The sequence below is a fragment of the Hemicordylus capensis genome, chromosome 1 (genome assembly GCF_027244095.1).
Source record: "Hemicordylus capensis ecotype Gifberg chromosome 1, rHemCap1.1.pri, whole genome shotgun sequence".
In the NCBI taxonomy this organism is placed as follows: domain Eukaryota; kingdom Metazoa; phylum Chordata; class Lepidosauria; order Squamata; family Cordylidae; genus Hemicordylus; species Hemicordylus capensis.
The window spans coordinates 241120361-241147232 of NC_069657.1; the positions used below are offsets into that span (position 1 = coordinate 241120361).

The window sequence follows — 26872 nt, forward strand, 5'->3', positions numbered from 1 at the left end:
GGCTGCAGGAACGGGGGCTGCCCGCCCCCCCGAAGTTCCAGGATGCCCTGAGCGAGCACACGGGGCATTCTGGAGAGACCCCCGAGGCCAGGAGGCTGGCTGCAGCCTCGGAACTACTCATGTGTCCCCGCATGCCGTGGTAGCACACGAGCAAAAAACCGAGGTTAACGGAGCGCTCGCTTCGTTAACCTCATTTAAGGGGAGGGGGAATTAGGCAAGCCTGGTGGTTCCCATGATCAGTAGAAAGCGGGCTAGGCTCCCTTAGCCCGCTTTTTGCTGATCGTGAGAATAGCTTCAGTGAGTATATCAAGTTATTTTTTAAAAATCATTTCTGGTCAAGAGTTTGAGGTTTTGCTTTTTATTTTAGCTCTTTGGTGCCTTCCCCACCTCTGCTTGCAAATCTATTTGGATTCAGTGAAGGGCACCAAAATCCCAGGAGCTATGAACCCTCCTTTGAAATAAGGATCACGTAGCCTTAGATTACAAGCACAATGGCAATCTTGCATATACATTCAGATTAACATCTAATCCACAATAATTTTCACTAGTCTACTTGCCCACATGTACCTATGTGGTTTAAAAGGGATGGGGGTTAGGGCACAAAAGCCAACTTTTGTGAAATTTCCCAGTCTCCTCATCTGGAGGAAATGCTTACTTCTTAGAGGTGACTAGGCAAATGGCTATGTAAAACTAGCTAGTCACCTGTAGTAAGTAGGCCCCGGCACAACAGTCTGTGCTCTGCAGAACATTGTTAGCATGTAACAAATGCTATATTTATTTCAAAACTTCTACCCTGCTTTTTCATTTCAGTCACAGGGTGCGCAAAGCAGCCAACAATAAAAAAATTTACAACAATTTGCAAATGTACAAAATAAAACAAAAACAAAATCAACACCACAGCTAAATTTATATATTCATACACACACGCGCGCACACATACACACACACACACTTTCTCTCTCACACACACACACACACACACACACACAAGATTATCGGTCAGCTGTCACATGTGGAGGTGCTATTCTGTCTCCTTGGACTCTGGTGACTCTTAATACAAATGCAAACACGCTTGTGTGACCAGGGAGGGTGGGGCAGCACCTTCTCAGTCCATCACACTGGAGTTGCTGGTACACTGTTCTTAGCCATTTGTAAGCTCCAAGCTGATTGGGCAAATCCATTGCTGGAACAGGGACAGATATCTTTGGCCATCCATTTGTAAGCCCCTAGCTCACTGGGCAAATCACAGGCAGCTAGAAAACAACAACATAAAGCTTATTGGTTTGTCGGTCCAATGAATCAGGGGTGGGGAAAATGGGTCAAGGAAAATTTCAAATCTGCTTATCGGCTGGCATGGGGCACAGGGCGGTGGTAGTCTACACCAGCGTGGCAGAAACATTAGTTCTTTCTTCTGATATCTGAAAGGCAATTATACACGTCACGTCAAATCTCCTTTTAACAGACTGCCCCTCAGTTTAAGCAGCACAGCTGGCGATTAAGTCTACCCTCTCCTCCTCTATAGAAAAGCCCTTTGCTCTGCTGAGGCAGATGGCTTGGGAAGCTAGCCCTATTCAATCCCAACCATTCAGGCTGCTGTGCCCGATGCAAATCTAGCCTCTCTGTGTTATGTGTGTTACTCTCATCTGACACATGACAGGTTTGCTGCCTATGAGTGTCGTTGCAGGAAAGAGAGGAGAAAGGGAAAGATAACTGCTGCTAGAAACTTGGAGGGGGCGGGTCCTTTCTGTGTGCAAAAGGACAACATATGCGGCAACTTGTTTGGCACAGAGAACCATGATGGATGCACACTATGATGAAAAACTATGGCCAACGTTCATTGCTCAGTGACATAGGCAGGCATCCCATGGCTGGCTCAACATGGAGTTATGCATATATTAACACAGTTATAAAATGTCATATGTCCAAGGCTGCAGAAGTAAGTTAATTGCATAAATTATATAAAACAGATTCAGTGGTAGCACGGGAGGGACTGAAGGAGGGGCACATAAGGGGCAATGTGCATTTCTAGGTGGGCAAGCTGTGTCACACATATTAGATGTCTGAAACAGGAATAGGGGTCAGGTGGAGGGGCAACCACTTTTTTGGGCATGCTTCCCCCTGCTTCCCCCTCTGGAGCCAACCCTGAACAGATTCACAGAGTCTGCATAAACACAATGGGTGCCAAAGCATAACTGATGATCAATTTGTGCTGGGTCTGAGATATTTACTTTGGAACAGTTAATTCCCAAGTGTGGAGAAAAATTTATGGAGCCAGACTACAGTATAAACCACATTTACTTAGAAGCCATCTTCATGCAGTCATGGAGGTAACAAACTTCCTTTGCAATAATACAAAAATGACGGAAGAGATTATTGGGGTTCTAACAGAATCTATAGATTACATGAGTAGGTGGGTACATTATATGGCTGCCAGGTCATATCACACCCCCAATATCATGATAGTTACATGCCAATGCATTATTCCTCCCAATCCATATGGGTCATACTGCACAGAAACCTCCTTCAAAGGTGATGGAAACAAGAACAATTACAGATTCAAATAGTCTGCTTAACATATTTCCCTGAGATCTTGATCTAAAGCACACTGAAGATCTTTCTACTTATTTCTGTGGGCTTTGCATCTACGCCATAGTGAGTTGGGTGCAAACTTAAGGGTTCATTTACACAATCCAGAAGGAATTGTGTCAGAGCATTGGAAACTAACACAAATGAAGGGGGGAAATGCCATCGCTTCAGCCCTACAGGAGCTCAGCAATGCCACATGTGGGCCCCACTGCTGCCATTTTACACCAGGGAAGGGTGACGCCCATAGCGCCACTGTTTAAGAAGAGTAACAGTCTCATGGGGACCTATGAAGTAATGCCAGCACCACTTTCACCCAGATAGTGCTCTTTCAGCATATTCTCTATGGCTTCCCAAGTAAGAGCCAAGAAGCTAGGATCACGTCTTCAGTTAAAGAAACCAGAGAGCAGCTACAGAAAACCAATCACTCCTGCCATGGAGATCTGCCCCTCCCCCTCACTGGATACGCTGAATTACAGCGCGCCATAGTCGTCTAGACACTACCAGAAGCCCAAGTCTGCACAGGTGCAGGGGGGAAACAACAGGTCTGCTCATACATTTGGAATAGTGAATGTAGGAAACTGGATAGAGGAAGGGAAATAAATTGACTTATTATGTGGAATAACTAACAGCCACGGAACAAAAGGACAGATATTTTTCTTGCATGTTCCGTCACCAACACTTGGGGTGTCAACACTTGGAGTGGGAGGTGCATGTACATACAGCAAGGAGTAAAGAATATCATCTACATGAAGAAAAATTGTGAGATAAATGACGAAGCAGGCTTCTCAGATCGGAAATAAATCGCCCTTACAAAACGTGAGCAAAAAGCAGGTCATGTAAATGGCATCCATATGCGGGCAAGTGTGAGGTCTTTTATTTAAAAGGGATTGTGAGAATTCTAGGAGCACCTCTGCTCTGCCAGGAAACTGAATGGAGGAAAAGACTCTTACAACCCACACAGGCACACACACCCTCCTCTCCCCAAACCCTGTCTCCCATAAAGCAGCCTTCATTAAAGGGTAGGGTGTGATCAGTGTCCCAAACCTGTATGCAAGTGAGTCAGTGAGCCTTCATTCCGAAGATTGTTTCTGCTGAAGCACAAAAAGGCTGTGCCAGATGACTGCACTGGCAAAGGTTTTTGTTTGTACCATTTACCTGTGGCAGCTCAGGCAAGGATCACTTTGCATAATGTTTCGCTTACATCAATAGGCTTTGTTCTCCGCTGCCTCACTGCGGTTGGTTTCAAGCCCCCTTGCTTGCTGTCAGCCCTTTCCCCGTGGCTGATTACTTCAATAGAAAACAAAAAACTGGGGTGGGGTGTATACCTACTTCAGTGTCCTCTCCTCACTCGGCTGTTGCCCTCATTCCTGCCCCTAGCACAATGCTACTGCTCCAGTCTTCCAGATCCTTTTACCGGAGCTTAAAGAGTAGAGTTACAGTCTTGAGGGCTTTTGTGTCCCTGCACCACACTAAAAAACGCTGCCTGATATCTTAGAATGAAGGAAGGAAAACTAGGCTTCACTTCTCTCGAGACAAAAAGGGGTCGCCGGGCCCCTCGTGTTCTCTTTGAATTCTGCCTCCTTCAAGGCATGTTTGGTTCTCAGTATAGGGAACAAACAGATGCTGGCCACGTTATCAAACTTGTATGACAAAAGCTGTTCCTTCCTCTCAACTGATCAAAATTCTTCATCGTAGACAAAGCCCTCGCTGAGCATTTAGGAGGCTCGCTCAGTTGGGGGGCGTGGGGTTTGTCGAAAATCTGCTTACCTCCCTTCACCCCTCCCCGTTTTCTTGCAATTGCCACCCTTAAACAAAAGAAGGCGGCGAGGTGGAATGGGAAGAAGAAGGTGTGTCGCAGAATCGTGCCTCTTCGGGGGTAATGGGGAGGGGGAATAAATATTTTTGAAACACGTCTTGCTGTTCAAATCACCAGCAAAAAATAATCTCGGTGAAGAGGAGGTACCTAACCAACTGCTGCCATTCTATATACTGTATATATTGAGCAGCTGTAAGAAAGCAGGAGCAGTTCTATTGGTACCTTTTATTATTTCCTTTACAGCCAGACACAGATAAGTGCCCTCCAAAATACAAGGAATTTCCTCCAGTTTGAAAATTAAATAGGAAACCAATCCCTTGGTTTAGCCTGGTACACTTTGGCTGTTAGTACGGCCATTTGTCTACCACCAGTTCTTAACAGGTATTTTCTTTATGATTCCCCACTTCATAGCTTTATCCAACGCTGGGTCAGTTTTCCATTCGGGTGCCAGCAAAGGAGCTGGCACTGATCACTGAGCAAGTATCTCTACAGAAGTTCGACACCATTTCTTTCTGTAACAGCCGTAAGATGCATAAAGACAGTGTCTGCTAAAGATCTTATTCGACCATCTGGCTGCCTTCACCTGAAGAGACCTCTGCTTGGAGTAGATTTGTCCCGAGCTGGCAGGGCACATGAAGCGGCCAAACGCATCTTTACAGAGGGAAAAGACAAGCAGGCAAAAAGCCTTGTCTGGGTTTTTGCCAGGCGAGGGCGGAGAGCCTGACAGGCAGCTCCCAGGAGCCGGGGATCTGCCACCTGCCTGAGGATGCGCTGCTGCTAGTGCGACTGCTGAGCACCTGTCAGGAACAGGAAGCCCTTACCTGATGTTGCGGCTGCTGATCCAGCAACCTGCAGAGAAGAGAAGCTGCAGAGAAAAGCTGCTGCTGCCGCCGCTCCTGCCGCCGCTGAGCTCACCCACCGCCTGCGCTGTCGCCTGGTAGCAGCTGCCTGCCTGTGCACCGTCGCCGCCCGCGGCCCAGACACGCCTCTTCCCTGCGCCGGGTCCAGCCCGGCCCCCTTCCCACTTGAGTCCCCGCCCAGTCCTTCGCAGCACCGCCGACACTACTGCATTGTGGTGAGCTGCGCTCTCTGCCTCGCCAGTCTGCTCAGTGGCCGCCGCATAGACGCCGAGGAGCGTGTGTGTGTGTGGCTGGGCTTGTTGGGGAGGGAGCTACAAAACATTTCAGGGGGCATTGTTGCTGGGCGCCGGGACGCAGGTCAAAGACAGAACGTTGATTTCATTTCGGGGTAGACTTGTAACAGTGGTGGGTGCTGTTGCCGCGTTAGGCTCAAGACTTAGACAACAAAAGTGGGCATTTCTCCCACCGACCTTCACTACCCCCAGTTTTCCCTGGTCCGCGCCTACGTAAAAGATTTTTAGGGAAAGGGAAAGCACGTTCTGTGATTGTGCGGCACACTTGGGGTGTGCCTTATCTGACGAACCTGGGGTTAGATCATCAGAGTCGAGAGGATCCTTTTTAAGGCGGTTAGCTGGATTTAATCATCATCTATCTGTCATTTTTTGAGAGTGACACTGCCTCGTTGCATTCCTTACAATAGCCGTGTCAGATAGATGGGAATCTTCTCTTATACTTATTTCTCGTAGATGGGCCATGCAGGGACGTGGTAGGAAGGAGGTGATTGGCTGAGAAGGCAGCAGCTGGAGAGGAGTGTGCCCACCTGCCATTGGGAAGGAGTTTGCCGTCAGCTGGGAGGAGGGAGTTTGAAGGCAGCAGCCCATCGGGAAGGAGTTTGCCGGCTGGGGTTGGCTGAGGGGGGAGTTTGAAGGCAGCAGCCCCACCGTCAGAAAGGAGTTTGTCAGCTGAGAGGAGAGAGTTTGAAAGCAGCCGTCCTGACTGGGGTCGGCTGAGAGGAGACTGTTTGAGGGCAGCAGCTGGAGAGGAGTGCGGGAGGGCGCATGCCTGCTATACCCATTGGGAGGGAGTGCTGGCTGGGGTTGGCTGAGAGGAGGGAGTTTGAGGGCAGCAGCCGGAGGGGAGTGCGGGTGGGAGCCAGCGAGTTCGAGAGAAGGGGGCGGCTGGTGGTTGGCCGCCTCAGAATGGGGCAAGGAGTCTGCTCTCTCCTCCTCCCCACCCTTTACAGGCTGGAAGCAAGGAAGGGCGGGAAGCACTTGAAATGGAGACTGAAAGACAGGTGGAGGATGACAGGTCGACACAGGTGTTGATGGAGACTGAGGGAGAGTGCCCAAAGCTGCAGGATAGCCAGAGTGTCACTCAGGAGACTGGAAGCACTAAATGCCTGGTAGGAGGTCTGCTATCTCCCCCACCCACTTTAAAGGCTGGTGTTCTGGGGCTTCTTCTGCTAATGTGCTATAGAGGGGAAAGCAAGGAAGGGCGGGAAGCAGTTTGACCACACAATAGAGGAGCTCGCTCCAGGAGCGGTTGGCAGTGTAGGGAACCCGCTGGCAGCAGTGCAGGGTGGTGGGGAGGAGACAGGAGAACAGGCAGCAAATGTGTGGGGCTTTGGAAGTTAGTGGGCTTATCCCCAAAGTCTAACTCAAAGCAGTCAGTTCTGCACATTCTGTTGCCTCTTTTGGTTAGACTTGGGACACCCCCCCCCCAAAAAGTCACACAGCACCTGCCATTAGGCCTCACTAGGTAATGATCACCAGGATCATACACTAAACTGTTCTGGATCTGATGCAGTGAGTGCCACAAGGACACAGAACCTGATTTTTCTCCACAGAGTTCTAAGGCAACCTATCACTCCACTGCTTCTTTGCTTGCAATGGAGACTGAAGGACAGTTAGAGTTGATGGAGACTGAGGGAGAGTGTCAAAAGCTGCGGAATAGCCAGAGTGTCACTCAGGAGACTGGAACCACTAAATGCCTGGTAGGAGGTCTGCTCTCCCCACACACACACCCTACCCCACCCTTTACAGGCTGGTGTTCTTAGGCATCACTAGGTAATGATCACCAGGATCATACACTAAACTGTTCTGAATCTGCTGCAGTGAGTGCCACAAGGGGCAGTGACACAGAAATTAATCCCAGATATAACCTGATTTTCTTCCACAAAGTTCCAAGACAACCTATCACTCCACTGCTTCTTTGCTTGCAATAACCTTCCAGGGATATGGAGAGTAGAGATGTGCTGAACATTTAGGATGGGGAGAAGCCACATGCCTTTAAGGGCAGATGGTCAACTTGCACACATTCTCACTCTGGCACATTTGTGGCACAATTGGTGCTGTGGGAAAAGGCCAGTTGCCTGTGGGTGTCCTAAACAGAAGTTGCCTGTGCAACAGGTTTCAAGGATGAACACACCTGCTGCTCTGTAAGCATCCAAGAGGAATGAGTGGCTGGTGGGAGACTCAGCATTGCAGCTCCATGCAGCATGTTACTGAGCAATGAAGTGAGGTGGCACAGCCCTTTTGACTAAACATAACCTTTTACTCCCTAACAGCAACAGCCGCAAAGCACATATAATGCTGTTTTCAATGCCTAACACATAGAAAAGCGAAAGAATGAATCAGCAGAAGAAGCAAAACAGAGAAAAACAGAAAGAAATCAATGTGACAGAATTCGCAGAGCAAAGTTAAGAGAAACATTTCTGCCTTCAAGCACCACATCACAGCAACATTTTAAAGAGATGACTAACATACCCTCAAAAATTGCCTACAATACCAGTAGAAGAGCAAAACGAGCAAATGAGTCTGCTGAAGAAGCAAGGAGAAGAAAAAATGAAAGAAATCTACGTAACAGAGAGAAGAGAGCAGAGAAGAAAAACCAGAGATGGAATAAAGGAGAGTTACCTTCCACAACAACACACAATGCTGATTACAAAACACAGGGAGAAGGAAAACTAGAAAAAATAGCTGTGGAGCAGGCTAATCAAAGAACAACTACACATCAACAAGCAGAGAATGCACAAGAGGCGAATAAAGAAAACTCACACACTGCACAACAAAGACAACGCAGAAACCAAACAAGGAAAATGAGAACTTGGGATCAAGAGAACAAAGATTATGCAAAGAAAGGCAAGCTAAACAACACAGATTAACAGAACATCCCATGGACACCACCAACTTCCATTATGAAGACACCCTTGAAGAACAGCACAGATTAACAGAACATCTCACAGATGCCCCCACCTTCCAACATACCCTGGAAGAACATAACTGCGGAACTATGACTGCAAGCTGCCATTACTGTGGTGCACTTTATTATTGGTTGGATGAGCTCAACTGTGCAAGAAAATACACCAAATGCTGTCATGACAGCAAAGTTACACTCAAAGAATTCAGGGAAGCCCCAGACTTACTCAAAGAACTGCTACTAACACAGTCACCAGAAGCAAAAAAATTATCAAGAGCATATCAGAGAATACAATGCAGCTTTGGCTTTGGCTTCCATGGGAGCTGCAATCAATACACCTCCAGGCAAAGGACCCTACTGCTTCTCTATTCATGGACAGATATACCATAAGGTTGCTCCACTGCACCCAAATGAACAAAACAAGGCAGGGTATGGACAACTGTATATATTCGATGCTGGAGAAGCAACTAATCAATGCATGCAAAACAACGAAGGCTGCTTAAAAACTGTCATGGAGAGATTAGATGCCATGCTAAGAAACATCAACCCATTTGCTCAGTCTTATGAACAAATGCATAGGCTAACTGAAAATGCACCAACAACAAAGGTGAGAATGGTTTTCATGGAAGAGCCAGACTTAGACTTAAGAAGATACAATGCACCAACTTTGACAACTGAAGTGGCAGCAATATTCGTAGGTGAGGATGGTGAACCACCGAGCAATCGAGATATATGCATTTACCCAATTGGAAACCATTGCCAGACCATTTCTCCTATGAACCGCAACACTGATCCAATGGTGTACCCTTTACTTTTTCCGTATGGTGAGTGTGGATGGCATAGAGCAGGGTTTCTCAACGTGTGGGTCCCCAGATGTTATTGGACTTCAACTCCCATAATCCGCAGCCCCAGTGGCCTTTGGTTGGGAATTATGGGAGTTGAAGTCCAATTACATCTGGGGACCCACACGTTGAGAAACCCTGGCATAGAGGAATAGAACATGTGGAAGGGAGACGATCAGCAAAGTGAGAGCAAGTCACACGACTGCAATACTATGCATATCGGCTCTCAGTGTGTAGAGGATTTAGTCTCCTCCACAGCAGTGGAAAATTGTTCCAACAATATGTGGTTGACGCTTACGTTAGAACAGAAGGCGCTCGCTTAAACTACCTCCGACTTAATCAGAAGGACTTACAAGTGGAACAATATCGTGGACTCTTAGATGCGCTGGAAACTCGAGCCAAACAAGAGAACCTAAAAACAGGCAAGATGATAATATTACCATCTACGTTCCAAGGCAGCCCCAGGTACATGCAACAAAATTATCAAGATGCCATGGCCATAGTCAGAAGGTTTGGACGGCCAGATTTGTTTCTGACTTTCACTTGCAACCCAACTTGGCCAGAGATAAGAAATGCTATGCAAGGCAATCAAAGACCAGAACACAGACCAGATGTAATTGTGCGTGTCTTTAAAATGAAATTAACAGCACTCCTGAAAGATATCTTAAAATGCCACATTTTGGGGACTGTCATTGCATACATCTATGTCATTGAATTTCAAAAGCGAGGCTTGCCACATGCTCACATACTGCTAACGTTAGATTCAGCTTCCAAAATATGCACCAAAGAGGATATCGACAAATATGTAAGCGCAGAGCTACCTGATAAGCATGCCAGCCCAAGACTGTATGAAATTGTGACCAAATGCATGATCCATGGACCCTGTGGCACACTAAATCCACATGCACCTTGCATGAAGGAAGGTACATGCTGCAAACACTATCCAAAGGAGTTGAGGAACAGCACAGAGGAGAATGTGAATGGATACCCTCTCTACGGAAGGCGGACGACACTTCCGGAGAGAGTCGGAAAATATGACGTGGATAATCTCTGAGTTGTGCCATATAATCACTGGACTTTACAGAAGTATAATACGCACATATCAACGTTGAAGTGTGTGCCTCTGTCAAGAGCATCAAGTACCTGTACAAATATGTGTACAAAGGACATGATGCCGCATCAGTCAAACTAGAAATGGAGAAAAACACAGGAGTGCTTACTCATGATGAAATCACAACATTTCTTGATGGAAGATATGTTAGTGCCCCAGAGGCCATATGGCCAATAAATGAGTTCACCATGACAGTCACACACCATAATCCGCTTACCAGTTCATTTGCCAGAACAACAGCAAGTGATCTATCACAAAGGCCAAGAAGAGCAGGCTATTGCTATGGTATCAACAAGACGCACCATGTTAACTGCATGGTTCCAACGCAATCAGGAAGATAAACAAGCATGCAACTATACTTACACAGACATCCCAAAGCATTATGTCTATGATAAGATCCACACAAAATGGAAAAGACGGCAATGAGGAGGGGAAGGAGTTATTTGAAGAATGCCGGTAGTGAGCATCAAGGATACTGAAAGATTCTATCTGCGCATGCTACTCACCCGAAATAGGGGTGCCATGGGATTCAAGAGTCTTAGGACTGTCAACAGGGTACTCTGTGAAAGGTTCCAAGAGACATGCAGAGACCTGGGACTTCTGGAAGGGGATAGAAATTGGCATGAAACACTCACTGAGGCGGCTCAGACACAAATGCCACACTCCCTACGAATGCTCTTCGCAATAATCTGTGCCTTTGGAGAGGCAGATGTGCCTGAACTTTGGAGACAACACAAGCAGACCCTATGTGAAGATTTGGTCCATAGATATTCAGAGGACACTGGCCCACAATATGCACTCTCAGAAATCGCAACTCTTCTGAAGACTTACGGATTGAGCCTCAAGAGCCTAAATCTGCCAGATGTCCATCTACCAGCAGCGATTCACAGTCAGCATTCCTTTGATATTCTGGAAGAGCAAGCTGCAGCGGAAAGATATACAAGTAAACTGAACAGAGAACAACAAATAGTTGCAAAAACTATACTTGAAGCGATATATGGTCAATCAACAGATACTCCAAAATGTTACTTCTTAGATCAGGGATTCTCAACGTGTGGGTCCCCAGATGTAATTGGACTTCAACTCCCATAATTCCCAGCCAAAGGCCACTGGAGCTGGGGATTATGGGAGTTGAAGTCCAATAACATCTGGAGACCCACACGTTGAGAAACCCTGTCCTAGATGGACCAGCGGGAACAGGAAAGACATTTCTATATGCAACACTATTACACACAATCTGAGCCAAAGGACACCAGGCTACAGCTGTTGCTTCAACGGGAATAGCAGCAACTTTACTACCTGGAGGTAGAACCGCACACTCCGTGTTCAAAATACCACTAACCCTCAACACAAGTTCCACTTGCGATATAAAACCAAATTCAATGGAAGCCAGACACCTCACCAACACAAAATTAATAGTATGGGATGAAGCACCCATGACACATGCACACGCATTCCTGGCTGTAGATCGGCTCCTCAAAGACCTCACAAAATCCTCCAAGGCATTTGGACGAAAAACCATCTTACTGGGAGGAGATTTCCGGCAAATCCTGCCAGTCATCATGAGAAGATCAAGATCTCTGACTGTAGCAAGCTGCCTAAAAAAACAACACATTTGGAAACACATTCAGGTACTGCAGCTTACCCAAAACATGCAAATTCAACACAATGAGAAAGAGTTTGCACAATGGCTCCTGGATGTGGGCGAAGGTAAGAGCGGAGAAACTATCATGCTACCAGCACAATGCTATCCACCAATACAGGACCCCGTGGAACAACTATATGGGGACACAGACTTCACAACAGTGACACCACAGCAACTCAAGGGGAGAGCCATTCTCACAGTCACAAACCACATGTCCCTGGAACTCAACAATCGAGTACTCGAGTGTCTACCAGGCCAAGAAGTAAGCTATGACAGTGTAGATAGCATTGTCAGCGACCATGAAGAAGATCGCCTAGCTTATCCAGAAGAGTTTCTCAACAGCCTGACCCCAACAGGAATGCCACCACACAAATTGCAATTAAAACAGGAGCAGTGATCATGCTACTAAGAAATCTGGCACCCATGAACGGACTGTGCAATGGGACACGTCTCACGGTAACACACTTGCAACAAAACATAATAGAAGCAAAAGTTATAATTGACACTGAAAACACAGAAACAGTGCTCATACCACGTATCCCACTTATACCACTGGACACAAATATGCCTTTCAAATTTAAGAGAAGACAATTCCCAGTCAGACTTGCATTCGCCATGACCAACAAGTCACAAGGACAAACCTTTGATAAAATATGGCTCTGCCTACAAGAACCAGTTTTCAGCCATGGACGACTATACATAGGACTATCTCGGGTCCAGTCATTGTACTCACTCACCGAGGTATCACCAAAGCAAGAGAGCACGAACTGCGTCTACAGAGAAATATACACCCTGGAGCACACACTGCAAGACTAGGTGGCTGAGCAGCACAGACAAACAACATCAACAAAACAAAACAACCCCCCCCCAAAAAAAACCAGCCCCATCAAGACAAGACAAACAAACAAACAAAAATATCCCCAATACTCACTTTGGCCACTGGAAGGGCAAAACACCTTCAACACTCACTTCGACCAGCAAACAGGAATGACATAAGAGACCCGTGGACGCTGGACCACGGTCAATGGATAGACACTAACACAATCTATCTGACAAGAAAACCATGAATGAGCCATGCACCCACTACAGAGAAAACAGAACTCAACAATGCAGTAAAGAAGACAAAACTACAGCACGCCACACAACAGACCAAAAGGCAAGTGCACTACTGGATGCCCTGTGCAGGGTCAGCTAGTTATCACTATATTGTAGAGGGCGACGGCTGAGAGAGTGTGGCTGATCAGGAGTGGCCAACCTAAGGCTGTTTAGCTGTTGTAGGACTAGAGGTAAAGCGTGCCATCAAGTCGGTGTTGATTCCTGGCGACCACAGAGCCCTGTGGTTTTTCTTTGGTAGAATACAGGAGGAGTTTACCATTGTCTCCTCCTGCGCAGTAGGAGATGATGCCTTTCAGCATCTTCCTGTATTGCTGCTGCCCGATATGTCGGCACTTAATAAGGACTACAACTCCCATCATTCCAAGCGACATTACTGGAGATGATGGGAGTTGTAGTTATTTATTTATTTATTAAATTTATGACCCGCCCAAACTTACATCTCTGTTGAGCCTCTGTTAATTAACAGTTGAGCCTCGAGTTGCTCACCCTTGACTTACAGAACGTTTGTGGCAGAGGAGTGATTTGAACTGGGAACTCTAAGTTTATCCCTTTTTTGCCTAGCTGCTCTTGCTTCACTAGGTTTTATAATGCAAATGTAAAACTCATCCCAGCCAAAATGCTAGTTTGCATTACAAATGCCTTGCATCCACTCTCTCTTCTGTATTAAGAGTGACCACATGAGTAGCTTCAGAGGGTCAGAGCAATTTAATCTTCAAGGTAGGTCCTTATACAAGAAACCAAGCACTCAAGAGTCTGGACCTGAAATCTGAAATCCCCAGTAGGTTTCTAAGTAATGTTCACAAGGATTAATTTGAATGTGTCATAGAGACTGCACTGCACAGCTCAGCTTCATCACACTTTTTATTTTCAAAAAAGGTGTTAGAAAGAGCATCACCAAGTAAGCAGTGCTATAACAGTACATTCAAATTTGCTGAACACCTAAGATGCCGCTTGGGCCAGGGGTGCCAACACTGACAGATCTAACTACTGAAGAATTAGAAGTATTTTCTGACTTCTAGAAACTCTGGAGAAATACAATATCAAACATAACAGAAATAAAACATGCACAAGTAAAACATGTTGCATCCTTTTAATGCTGTATAAAACTGGGTTTGTGACGCTTATTTCTCTATGCTTTATACTAAACTTGTATCATCAACTTTTATCTGTGGTTTTTGTATTGTCATATCTGTTTTTGTAAGCCACTTTGGGGGTTTTAAAATGAAAAGCGAGTTACACTTTTAGAAAATAAATTTATGGCTCTTTTAATTATTCTCAAAAATACAAACAGATCTCCAGTAGTGACTTACTTTGTCATTCAGAAGCAAGGTTATTCCTAGGTACAGGGCCATCCTTAAGGTGGGGCGACCAGGGCAATTGCCGCAAGCCCCATGCTGGCACAGGCCCCACTCTTGGCACACTGCAGTGCAGCCTGCCCTCCTCTCTCCCCCAGTCCCAGCCACTAAGCTCTCCCTCTGCAGCTGATCTTTTGTGTCTGTGTGCAGCTTGGAAGACTCCCAGGCAAGCTGCTAGAGTTCCCTCTCTCCCCACCTCTCAGCTGTTCGGTGGGTGGGCAGGGCTTCCAGAGAGGCCTCCATGCAGGCCTCCCTGAAGCTCAGGAAAGAAGCAGGCAGGCAGGTAGGCAGAGAGTGTCCAGCACCAGAGCTCTCTGCAGACCCTCTGCCCTGCCCTGCCCTGCCTTAGTAATGGAGATATGATGTGATTTCCTTTTTGTGGTTATCCCCCCACCTTGAATATTTAGGGACTGGCTTGCCATGGGGCTTTGGTATTGAGCAGAGATGTAGGGCAGTGTGGGAGGAATATGTACCATTAAATTGAAGTGGAGTGGACAAATAGTTGGTTTTTAATTTTTTTTTAATTTAAAAAACCCCATTCAAAAAGTCCTGCAAGTGGCTTGTTTCATGGCAGAACATTACAAAAATGTCTGGAACTGAAGCTCAAACACACCATCACCACCACTACCTGGCCTTAGACAATCATTCCACTCCAATATGGAAGAATCTGCCCTTTACCTTCATAAAAAAGGGTAAAACACCCCGCTTTCAGCCCCAGCCTTTAGATCACCTAGAATGACTTGGCATAGGGCTTTGGCCTTGAGCAGAGATGTAGGGCAGGGTGGGGGGAATATGTATATTTAAATAGAAGTGGATTGGACAAATTGTTGATTTTCTGTATTTTTTAAAAACCCTTCCAAAAAGTCCTATAAGTGGGTTTTTTTCATGGCAGAAAATTACAAAAACTTCTAGAGCAAACAATATATATTATTTATTTATGAATGCACTATGTTCAAGTTGATTTGCAACCCAGAAGGTCTGAGAACTGTGAAGCACATGTGCTTTTTATTTTTATTTCTTTAGAAATGCATTATATGTCCAAGCTGGTTGGACATGTCCAAAAACCTCACTCACACTATTTACACTGTATGTCATCAATCAGTATGGTTCTGTAAAGAAATAAAATGTTAAGGAGGCCCCACACATGCTGATTCACCCCCAACTCCACACCTCACTAGGGATGGCACTGCCTAGGTAAGTGTGCATAGGATTGTTGCTAGGCCAAGGACCTTTCCAAAGTAGCGGCTTTCTACATTAGTAGGGGGGAAATAATCTGTCCCTATTAGCAGTGACTCTCCAGTGACTGCTGCTGCTTTAGTTCCTTTAGTTTGCTGCTTTAGTTCCTTTAGAGCCAGCGTGGTGTAGTGGTTAGAGTGCTGGACCAGGACCAAGGTGACCTGAGTTCAAATCGCCATTCAGCCATGAAACTAGCTGGGTGACTCTGGGCCAGTCACTTCTCTCTCAGCCTAACCTACTTCACAGGGTTGTTGTGAGGAGAAACTTAATTATGTAGTACACTGCTCTGGGCTTCTTGGAGGAAGAGTGGGATATAAAATGTAAATAATAAATAAATAATGATATTTTCTCTTTAGAATGACCCCTTTGGGAGAGACAACCATCTACTCATTCTTTTTGCTATGTTCAGTTTGAGAACTTTTTGTTGAAAAGCAGCATCTAAATAACAATAATATCTTGGACTTCATAGTTGACTTGGAAGGATTTTTACTTTTGCTTTGGTGTTTCGTCCTCAATTTTCTTGCAACTGTTATTCTGGCTGCCATACAAAAAGGGCCATAACTATGGTACAGTGAAGGATACATCTCTCTCTGTCTCATCTTCACAGTTGGGCCTGCAAAGGCTACTTGTTGGTTTTGATGCAGCCACAAGCATCATAACCGAAATCACAGATCTTAACTCAGACTTTCACAACTTGTGACCCACCAAGCCAAATGCATAATCCAGCAGCCATCTGCTGTGTATTCAACAAACCTCCTGCTTTGGCTGCCTGCCTCTGCATACAGAGCTGTAGAGCACCTGACAAGTCGTAAGGCATGAGTGGTGGGCCTCATCCAGCTCAGTGAGTTACACTGTGCAGGCTTGTCTCACCTTCTTGAGTTAGGCCTTCCCAATCGTAAATTTAAGGCAATCAGTAGACAATTGTCACTGCTGGAATTTGATCTTGGGGGCACTTTAGAGGAGGGATGGGCAAATTTAAGGTAGCTACTTTCTTTTTGGCTGGAACCTTGAGAGCTACCAGCATAAAATAGTGACTTGAGGAGACTAAGTCAGTCACAGAATAGGCAGCTTGTACAAAAATACACATCCAAAAAATGGGTTTTATCCTCTGAATTCCAGGAGAATTTTGCTGCAAGAGAGGCTGCTGTGTGGGAAGAAACTGGAGAGAAATTAAAAGAAAGCCTGACCACTCAGAGAGATATTTTAAAAGGTAGGGCTATGCCCCCACTCAGTCAGCCAATCAGACTGAAAGTACTGGCTGGAAGAAAAGGGAGGGAGAAGGAAGCCTGAAAGCCTGGAGAGCTACTTCAGGAAACCCTAGGAGTTAACAAATAGGGATGTGCGAAACGTTTCGGATACAAAACGTTTTGTACCCAAAACAGCCTGTTTCAGGTGTTTTGTAGACAAAACAAAACACCCATTTTCCAAATTCAAAAGTTTTGTATACAAAACAAAATGTCTCGGCTACAAAACGTTTTGTTGTTTTGGACCTCCATTTTGTGGTGATCTCTGAGTGAGTCTCCATTTTGTGTTTGACATCTCTTTGAATTTCCCACCCTTCCAGCCTTCTGATCGGTGACCTAGATCATGGGCTGACCTGCTGACAATTTCCTCCTTGTTCCCCATGACTCTTTTGCTTCTTGCCACTCTTTACTGACCCTACATTGGCCAGGGGAAGGGTTGCTAACCCATGGGGTGCTGGGTTCTGTTGTTTCTGTGGTGTTCTGAGTGTAGATTCTCCGGTAGCATATGAGAGTGGATTCTTGTTTTTCACTGAAAATCCCATATGCTACCAGAGAATCTACACTGAACATCTCAAAAACAACAAAACCCGGTACCCCACGGGCTTGTGGGTATGGGCGTGGTTGGTACCCTATGTGCACGACACAACCCCTCGAACAACCCCAGTACCCTCCCAAGTGGAATTATGGGGCTGCGGAAACCTCCATTATTCCCTATGGGAGAAATCGTAAAGACACATCAACTTCAACAAATCACAAAAAATCAGCCCTTTGCCCAATTCCTTTGAAATTTGGGTGGTAGCTTCAACCCATTGGACACTACAGCCACCACCCACTCTTTTTGCTCTGGAACCCTTTTTAAAAATCCAAATCGATTCGGATTCGGAAAATTCGGCTACAAAACAAAACAGGGGTGATTCGGATTCAGAAAATTTGGGTACAAAACAAAACAGGGGTGTTTCGATTCAGATACAAATTGAAACAAGAAAATTCCAAAATGCACACCCCTATTAACAAACTACCCAATGCCCTCTCCTGCCTCTATCTGCAAGGGAATTGCTCTTCTCATGTGAGTCAGTCCCACATATCTGGGGGCTGTGGCCAGGAAGGAAAGGGACTGCTGAACCTGGGGGAAATCAGACTGATGCAATCAGCCTCCTTGCCCATGTAGTCACTATGTTTAGATGCAGCCCTCTGTCTTTGGGGGGTCACTTGACAGAAAAGCAATACCCGTGTGACTAGAGATGCATGTCAATGAACTTTAAACTTGTTGAAATCATTTAGGAATCATTATGACCCAGCAGCCTGAAGCAGGGCAAGGAGGTCCAAGAAAGAATGGTAAGAGGGGAGCTGGATTTCACACAGTGAGTTACACTAACTTGCCAATTCTTTGGCTGCAACCTTTTAGTCATGGTATCGATTATCATCTGTATGTTATTCAATCTCATGTCTTTGTCTTTAAGAGAGAGAAAATGCACCAGAAGAAGAAGAAATGGCAAGAGAATCAACATTCAAGGTACTGCTATACAACAAGCAGTCACCATGGAGATGGCAGTAGACCAACACAGGTAGAGAGTTTCAACAGGCTTGATATTTTCAGAATCAGAATACAGAAAAGGAAAATCATTTATGTCAATATGTTGTCACGTACATCAGTGCACCACATCTTGAAATGCCTTTTGTTTCTTGAAGTCCACCCCTGGATATCTTGCTGTGTATTAGAAGTACTTCAGCCTTAAACTGTATCCAGTAGGAGGCATCTGCTATTTTCATCTGCTGTAGCATCAGGTGTTTACTATGCCCTTGTTCAGCAACTAGTTTTTCTGGGCCAACTTTAAAAAGGGAAGGGGACAGTTGGGCCAAGGCAAGGTACCACCTCCAAAGATGCATGCCAGTAATTTCCATTACCATTTCTTATGTCATTCATTTATAGCAGGGATTCTCAAACTTGGTTCCTCAGGTGTTATTGGACGTCAACTCCCATAATCCCCAGCCTCAGTGGCCTTTGGTTGGGGATTATGGGAGTTGAAGTCCAATAACACCTGAGGACCCAAGTTTGAGAATCACTGATTTATAATAATTAAAATAATTATTTTATTTGCACCCCTCCAGCGCACTGCTGCTCTGGGCAGCTTAAAATAAAGACAATAATAAAGTACTAGCCGGCCTTGCACAGAGCATCTGTGCGCTCTTCGGGGCCAGCAGTTACCTCTTCCACCCCACCTTCTGCCCCAGTCTCCACTTCCAGGCCCAGCCGCCTCTCCTCCGCCCCACCACTTCAGCCTCCCCTACTTTCTCCCCCACCCCCACTCCTGGGCCTTGCCTCCGCGGCTGGGCTGGGCCCACCACTGCATCTGTGGCCAGGCCTGCTGCTGCCACGGCGACCAATCCTCCTGGGTGTGCCTCAGCCGATCAGGTCCATCCACCGCCCAGCCAATCAGCTGGGCGCTGGGACGCACATTCCAAGGCACACCCAGGAGAATTATATAGATAGATGGACTCCATTTCTAGAACAACCTTCCTTTTCCTCTTAGTTAGCAATGGAGCGGGGCAGGGGAGGCTTACACTCAGGAGGAGGCCAGACTCTAGTCACTGACCCTGCTCTATGCTCAAGTCAAAGTCACTTGCTTATTGGTGAGAATGCTCCCCCAATGCAAGGGTATGCCATGACACAAGTCCAATGTATGAGGTAATTCAGTCCACAGCACGTCTTCCTGCAGTCTCCCCTTTCCTCTCCATTAGCCTTATACAACAAAACTAATTTTCTAACTGGCTTGTAACATACTTGCCAGAAGTATTGGCCACCGTGGCCGTAATGCAGTTGTATATTCAGGGACATTTCTTTCCGAATGAATCTAAATGCTGACAGGCATTCTGGAATTTTGGCACAGCAAGATTCCCTTAGCTCCAGGAAAAAGGAACAATGTTTTGTCTTTTACAGAAAAGACAAAAAGTACAATTGGTCAGGTGGAATGGCTGATCTGGGCTTAGACAGGCTGTTTGGGACAGGGTTGCACCCTCCCTGCACCTCAAAGAATCAGTTTTGCCATTTGGGAGTACTCCTTGATTCACATTGCTGCTTGAGTCCCATGTTCTTTTTTCTTTTTTTACATTTTATATCCTGCTCTTCCTCCGAGGAGCCCAGAGCAGTGTACTACATACTTAAGTTTCTCCTCACAACAACCCTGTGAAGTAGGTTAGGCTGAGAGAGAAGTGACTGGCCCAGAGTCACCCAGCAAGTAACATGGCTGAATGGGGATTTGAACTCGTGTCTCCCCAGTTCTAATCCAGCACTCTAGCCACTACACTTTAGTCCAGCTGCACCCTTTCTTGGAGAATGAAGATCTGGCCACTATTACACATGCTTTGCATACATTCAGATTAGGTTACTGCAATGGTTAGAGTGCTGGACTAGGACCGGGGAGACCCGAGTTCAAATCCCCATTCAGCCATGATATTTGCTGGGTGACTCTGGGCCAGTCACTTCTCTCTCAGTCTAACCTACTTCACAGGGTTGTTGTGAGGAGAAACCTACGTATGTAGTACACTGCTCTGGGCTCCTTGGAGGAAGAGTAGGATATAAAATGTATGTATGTATGTATGTATGTATAAATAAATAAATAAATGTGTTCAGAATTAGCTACTAAAGGGAAAGGTCACTGGGAAAGGTTGGGATTCCTGGACCACACCCTACACTAACATGAAGGACTTCTGGCAAGACATGTGTTGCATCTCATGCAGACCACAAAGAATATGCTTGGTGGGAGCCTTGCTAACCTTTAAACTATATCTTTGTGTGGATCCTAACCAGATTCCCCTGTACAAGAATATTCCCAAGACGGCCCATGAGCTGGCTCGATGGCTGGACTAGACCAGACCCAGTTCGGCTGAGCCCAAACTTGGACTGGGCCAGCTCAAATCTGATCTGGATTCAAGCCAATCCGGCAAAATCGGTTCTGTGTGCATCCCTAGAAGACAGACATCTCAGGTGGGAGATGAAACCTGAGAGTATCAGTCTAACAAAGGGGAATCAGGTCAGAGACAGAGAGTAGACAGAGAGGATCCCCTAGTGATTAATAGGACTGCTGGTGTAGAGATTCAATGCCTTCTGGTGTTTGCATCTCCAACACTGATAGGCACCACTGAAACTTGGTGGGGAAAGACTCATGATTGTAATAGAGTAAAAATTGTTCAAAAGAAACAGATCTAATAGAAAGGGCGCCTGAGTTGCATGATACGTAAAGAATTTTCAAACACATAAATAATACATAAAGAACACCTGCACAGAAACCCATGAATCTGAGCATGAAAGCCCAGTCGAAAATGGCTGGGTGGAAATCAAAGGAGAGTGATGCCACTGTGAAAGTGCACTAGAGACCACCAGGCCAAGCAGAAAACACAGACGACAACACTCCTAAGTGAGATTACCAAACATTCAAAGTGGTAAACCAAAGTGGTAATAATGGTCTTCAACTATTCTGATACCTGCTCAGAGTCTAGCTGCTGAGAGTAAGAGGTCCAATACATTCTTGACCTGCCTTGCTGACAATTTCATCTGACAATTCCATCACATGGAGGAATAAACAAGCGGATAGATTATCCTAGAATTAATTCTTTCCAACAAGGAATAATTGGTTGATGAAGTGACAATGGTGAGAGCCTGGGGAGAAAGTGACCATGTAATCTTGAACTGCATTATTTCAAGGGGAGAGAAAATTGAGGGTAGTTTGGCACGTATCCTGGATTCCAGCCCACCACAGAAGACAGGAAAACCAAGACCAAATTCCTGAAAATTCTGACATAGAATTAATGGAGGAGCAGGAGGACAGACAGGATCAAATCCCTGTGAATGGTATTCCTGTCACAGTGTGGAGTCAAAATGGTGCAGACATTTCGCTTATTAATAAGAGTTTGAGTCGTGAAAGAAATCCACTATACACCACTGCTATTCTGGGTCATCTCAGCTGATATCCCTTCCCTGGGTGATGCTCTGTTGAATTAGCCAAGCAGTGAAGAATATGTCCCTTTCTGGACTCCACTTCTCAGAAACGGAGCCAAAGAAAGAGCAACAGGGCTATTGCTGCAGGGGATAATTTTTTGTTTCTTTGGAGGGGAAAGGAGGGTAATAATTACCAAAAAGCAAAGCTCATGAAAATGTACATTTAGTTCTGCTCTTTTGAAGCAGTTCAACTAGGGCTGTGGGAAGCAGCTCCAATTAGATTTGTGGACTGCTTCAGTCTTCAGGGCTGCCACTGATTCAATTCAGAACTTTGGACTCGCAAAGTGATTTGATTCAGACTGAACTGCTTCAAGCCACTTTGCCAGCCCTCCTCCTTAGTCCTTTACTTCTAGTGAGAAGACAGATGCAGTGACACAGTGTCTGTTTAAAACACAATACCGGAAGAAATGCTTGTGTTTTCTCCCTGAAAAAACACAGGGTCATCTGGGAGGTTGTGGCAATGGCTGCAGCCCCAGAAAAGACTTTGATTCCAAGAAGTTCTTGCACCTTTCCTTGGATGGCAAAAAGCAGAATTCAGTCCTCTTCCAGCAGCAATTTTCAAACATCCCACACTGATGCAGCTCTGCCTCCCGCCACTCTAAGTAGAGGAACTGAAGGAAGTACATCAGGAGGAGTGCTGGTGAAATTTGCCAAAGCAGTCCAGAGGAATGGAATAGGGCAGCATTTCATCTGAGTGAGAAGGGGCTGAATCCAGCAGCCCACTGCTTTGGTTCCAAATACCAGCCTAAAGGTTTGCTAGCCCCTAAGTTAAATAGGAGTAGGAGCTGGTTGCTTTTAGCACTGTCGGGATGCCGCCTTACCTGGTTGCCTGCATGGCCCTGTGGAGTCCAGCAGAGAGCATGGTGTCCCTCCTTTGGGGCTTCTGTCTTCCCCTGAAGGGAGCAGGGGTGAAATGGTTCCATGCTGGTCTGGTGGGGTTGAGCAGGCGAGACAGGAAACAGCTCCAGTAGGGCAGCCACGTTGGGCATGGCAGGAAGTGAGACCAGGAAGGGGTGGGGCTTAGAGTAGGCTGCAAGCCCTGCCAGCTCCGTACTGGGGCATTTAAAGCCAAGGCAGCTGATGATGAGGGCTGCTCTTGAGCATGGAAGTTGGAAGCTCCCCTGGAGAGAGAACCTGGAGGATGCAGCAAGCTGGGAGGAGGTCTGCGGTGATGAAATAATCTCCTCCCCTGGCCTACTCTGACGCTGACCTTGTCTGTTCCCATCCTGTAATTCTGGGTTCAAGAAAGGCCAGGAACACACTTCCTCCCCCTTAGAGCCTTACAAGCACATTAAATGTATCCTTTTCTCCCCTCCCCATAATCAAATATTTCTATATGTATTGCATTGAATTTATTTCAGTTATAGACCAGCAGTTATTAGACATACAAGAATGTGTCTATATGTGAATTTGTACAGTGCCCTACAGGAACAGAGCTGAATATGTGTCTTGTGAGGACTAGAAGAAGGGCTAACTTGGCAAAGTTACCCCTGCTAACTTGGCAAAGAGGCACCTTTTAATGTGGTGATTCTCTTTATTTAGCAGGGGGAGAGTAACTGGCCCTGACCACCCCCAGCACAGGACTCCAGTGACTGTTGCTGGTGTCTATCTGATGTTTCTTTTTAGATTGTGAGCCCTTTGGGGCCAGGGAGCCATCTTATTTATTTATTATTTCTCTGTGTAAACTATCCTGAGCCATTTTTGGAAGGGCAGCATAGAAACAAACAAACAAACAAACTATATATATGCAGCTAAAGGTGTGTGTGGCTTGTAGATTTCAGTAAGACCACCCTCCACCCGCCACTGCCATAATTCAAGTACTTCCTCAGCCTCTAAGAGGAATGTGCCTGTTCAGTTCTACTTGCAGCCTGGAATAGGAGTCATGTAGTGCTGTTCAGACCAGGGTCAGGGTGTATGGAGGTGGTGTTGTTTCAGGAAGGAGGAGGAGAAAAAGGGCACCTTATGTCTCCTCCAGTCCCTTGGCTGGTTGCCAGCTTTGAACCTGAGCATTTTATTGCTATATAGCAGTGAGAGGGTGTTTGAAACATTCCTGTATAGCACAGGAAGGGGAGATCTTTAACCTCCATGGCATGCATCTTCCCAACCCTACTACCAAGGATACATGGTATCTAGGATATGTACTGGTCCAGTTCACAAAATCAACTGAATCACAAAATTTGAACCTATATATAATGTGGGAACATCCGCAAGGTTGTGTGAACCCATGCAAAGCTGGAAATCTCAGATTCATCTTGGGTCACAGACTACCTTGGCGTGGGTTCACACTATCACACTAATATCAGTAACCCACACTAAACCTAAGCCACCTAATGGCGCAGTGGGGAAGTAACCTGCCTAGAGAGCAAGAGGCTTTTGGTTTGAATCCCCCCGCTGGTGTGTTTCCCAGACTATAGGAAACTCCTGTATCGCGATATAGGAAGATGCTGAAAGGCATCATCTCATAAAGCAGTGGGGAGGCAATGGTAAACCCCTTGTGTATTCTACCAAGAAAACCACATGGCTTTGTGGTTGCCAAGAGTTGGCAGTGGACCGGGTCTCACGATCAGGGAGACCCGGTTTTAAGGGGTGAGCGGGAAGAGCGGGTTAAGGCCGCTCTCCCCACTCACGAGTGAGCAGGGAGTCCTGGGTGGCCTTATCAGCTGCCCACACGATGGCTGGCTCCGAGACGGAGCCGGCGGGGGCTGGGGAGCTCGAGGGCCGCGCTGCCCCTGGAAGCCCCAGTATACTGGGGAGACCCTCGAGCTGGGAGGCTGCTTTTAAGCCTCCCGGCCGGGGGTCTACTCACGAGTAGCTGCGGCATGGAGCCGCGCTGTGGCTACTCACGAGCAGATAGCCCGGGTTTGTGGAGTGCTCGCTCCGCAAACCTGGGCTAAGGGGCGGGCTACAGGAGCGGGTTAGCCGCTCCAGAACCACCGGGCTCGGCTGTGAGCCTGGTGGTTCTGACGATCACAAAAATCGGGCTAGAATTTTCCTAGCCCGATTTTTGTGATCGTAAGAATAGCACCACTGACTTGACAGCACAACCTTTCCTCCGCTCCCCCAATTAAGCCTAGATTCAAACAATTGTATGAACAAGCCCACTATTCATTTCATCTTGAGCAGGCCCTCTCCCTACCCCTAGACTCAATTTTCCTGCATTTTTAGCCTACTTTCCGGTAGGCTTATGAGATCACCCAGCATTTTATGCATGCATCTGTCTGTGTGTTTGTGTGTGTGTCCCCCACCCTCATCAGCTTCGCAGTGCTAGACCAATATGAACCAAATTGGGTAAAGTTGTAGGGACACATAGGGACATCTCAATGGCATAGTTTGTGATGATGTCATCCACTGTGATTCAAGATGGCGGACAAGTGGTTGTTTGAGGTGCAAGTGGGCTGTGGACTGTCTAGCTGATTTGAACCAAATTTGGCACAGTTGTAGTTAGTGACACATAGAGACACCTCAATGGTATAGTTTGTAATGATGCCATCCACCCCAATCCAAGATCGCAGACGCATGAATGTTTAAAGTGCAAAAGGGCTATCTTGTGGCCCACCTAACCAATTTGAACCAAATTTGGTACAATTTTATTGAGTGACACAAAGGGACATCTCAATGGCGTGATTTGTGATGATGTTGTCTACACCCCCCTCCAATTCAAGATGGTAAAGTAAAGTGTGCCATCGAGTCAGTGTCAACTCTGGCGACCACAGAGCCCTGTGGTTATCTTTGGTAGAATACAGGAGGGGGTTTATCATTGCCTCCTCCTGCACAGTATGAGATTATGCCTTTCAGCATCTTCCTATATTGCTGCTGCCCGATATAACATACCAACGGGGATTCGAACTGGCAACCTCTGGCTTGCTAGTCAAGTCATTTCCCCGCTGCACCATTAGGTGGCTTCATGAATATCTGAGCCACAATTGGGCTAACTTGTGAACTGCCTACCGATTTGAACCACATCTGCAACAGGTGTAGGAACACATAGGGCCAGCTTGTAGGGACACATACGGACATTAAAAATGCAGTTTGTGATAGTGTCATCCCATTCAAGATGGTGGACGCATGAATGTTTGAGGTGCAAGTGGACTACTTGTGAACTGCCTAACCAATCTGGACCAAATTTAGTCCAGTTGTAGGGACAGTGAAAGGAAAGTAGGCATATTAGTTCTTACTCAAACAACTTGTTTCCCTTCCAAATATAACTTTCAACATTCTTTGTATCGTTTGCTCTCAGTCACAGACTTAATGTACAGACTCACACAGTCTGCTGGATTTCTAGTTCTTTTAGATCAGTGGTTCCCAGCCTGGGGGCCTCCAGATGTTGCTGAACTATAACTCCCATCAACCCCTGATACAATAAATTGTACCTGGGGATGATGGGAGTATTAGTTCAGCAACATCTGGAGGCCCCCAGGTAGGGAACCACCATTTTAGATATTTTCTGTATTCTTCCCCAGGGCAGAAATGAGTTACCCACAGAAAACAATGGGGAGATCCAGAATTTTATAGCTATGATTGGATGGTGGCAGTGCCCCCCCCCAAAAACCCCCTCCCAAAATGTAGCAGCAAATATAAGAGTTTGCCTTTTCTAGTCAATGAAATGAGTTATTCTAGCATTTTTATATCTTGGTGCCCTCAAGCTTCCATAAGATCCTGGAATTTCCCGGGGCCACTTGAAGATTTAAAACAAAAAACCCACACATGTACAGCTCTATAGGCTGGTTCTCACTACCAGTATAGGAGAAGTGTCGTATCCAAGTTCAGGAGCTGTGGGCTCTCCTGTTTGTGATCGTGTGCTTGTTAGGAGGAAGTCCCACAAGTGTGTAGCAACTAACATATGTTGGAGTGATCCTATTTCGCATAC

At 46.2% G+C, this 26872-nt stretch overlaps 1 protein-coding gene, 1 long non-coding RNA gene and 1 pseudogene across 23 annotated transcripts in view; 2 read left to right on the plus strand and 1 right to left on the minus strand.

Moving 5' to 3' along the window:
- Positions 1 to 5415, minus strand: part of LOC128339534 (microtubule-associated protein 2-like) — a 415175-nt gene extending 409760 nt beyond the window's left edge. For 10 of the 22 annotated variants that reach the window (XM_053283640.1, XM_053283637.1, XM_053283635.1 and 7 more), the window contains exon 1: positions 5224 to 5415. The gene's annotated coding sequence lies outside the window, so the exon portion shown is untranslated. The remainder of the gene's footprint in view (positions 1 to 5223) is intronic. The other 12 variants (XM_053283647.1, XM_053283643.1, XM_053283655.1 and 9 more) reach the window with 10 other exon arrangements.
- A 4046-nt stretch (positions 5416 to 9461) lies between these two features.
- On the plus strand, positions 9462 to 14709 carry LOC128333655 (uncharacterized; annotated as a pseudogene).
- A 91-nt stretch (positions 14710 to 14800) lies between these two features.
- On the plus strand, positions 14801 to 18903 carry LOC128339538 (uncharacterized). The gene is made up of 3 exons (XR_008313079.1): positions 14801 to 16606; positions 16885 to 16975; positions 18291 to 18903. It is a non-coding gene; the product is annotated as an uncharacterized LOC128339538 (long non-coding RNA).
- The last annotated feature ends 7969 nt before the right edge of the window (positions 18904 to 26872 follow it).